Source organism: Chrysochloris asiatica, unplaced genomic scaffold, assembly GCF_000296735.1.
Source record: "Chrysochloris asiatica unplaced genomic scaffold, ChrAsi1.0 scaffold00502, whole genome shotgun sequence".
NCBI lineage: Eukaryota > Metazoa > Chordata > Mammalia > Afrosoricida > Chrysochloridae > Chrysochloris > Chrysochloris asiatica.
The window spans coordinates 488045-489082 of NW_006409020.1; the positions used below are offsets into that span (position 1 = coordinate 488045).

The 1038-nt window shown below is 38.1% G+C and overlaps 1 pseudogene; it reads right to left on the reverse strand.

Annotated features, from left to right (window-relative positions):
• Positions 1-15: 15 nt before the first annotated feature.
• LOC102832873 lies at positions 16-676 on the reverse strand (annotated as a pseudogene).
• Positions 677-1038: the final 362 nt, after the last annotated feature.

Below are 1038 nucleotides of genomic sequence, written 5' to 3' on the forward strand. Positions count from 1 at the left end.
AAAAAAAAAAAAAGATGTCCCATAGAATAGAAAAACAACTGAGAGATGAGACCCACAGGCAGAAAAAGCTTTATACTTTCCACCAGCTGATGATATTCTCAAAACAGAGGAAATAATCTGAGTGTAAGAGAATATGGTCCCAGAGAGAGGAACAACACCCAATATGAAAGTCACTGAATATATCAGGATGTTGTTGATAAGGGTACTGGAACAGGCAAGCTTGAGGACCTGAGCAAGTTCACTGAAGAACTGAAGGATTTTCCAGTCTATGCAGAAGGAGAGATGCAAAACCATCAGACTATTGAGCAAGGAAACTGCAATACTAATGGTTAAAGAAAGTAGAATCATCAAGCCACAGAAGCAGGGATTCATGATGACTGTACCTCAGAGGATGACAAATGGCCACATAGCAGTCATAGGCCATTGCTGAAAGAAGACAAATTTTGAAACTGTTAAAAAGCAGAACAAAGAAAATCTGGTAGATGCAGCCTGTATAAGTGATACTCTTATTCTTTGTCTGGATGTTCACCAGCATATTTGGGATGGTAGTTGTGCTTAAACAGATGTCTGTAATGGACAGAATGGAGAGAAAGAAGTACATGGGAGTATATAAGTGGGAGTCAGAACTGAAAACCAGGACTATGAGCAGGTTTCCAAGCACAGTGACCGAATACATGATGAGGAACAGCATAAAGAGAAGGCTCTGCAGTTCTGCATCTTCTGTCAGTCCCAGGAGAAGGAATTTGGAATCATCTGTGAGGTTTCTGATTTGTATATTGTTGATGAATCTGACAGAAAGAATGGGTGACAATACAATCAAATTGTGGTCTCTCTACCACCAGGAAAAGAAGCAACACTGTAGTCAGATATTTTCTTAGGGAAGGAAGAATGAGGTGAATACAAATGGTGTTCTTTTCGTATGCACATTATTTGATATTTTATAAAAGGAAAGAAACAAATCTAAAGTTTATGGTGCAGACTGTCAATCATTATGTATTCTTGAATTGAGAAGGTCATTATACTATTATTACATTTTCT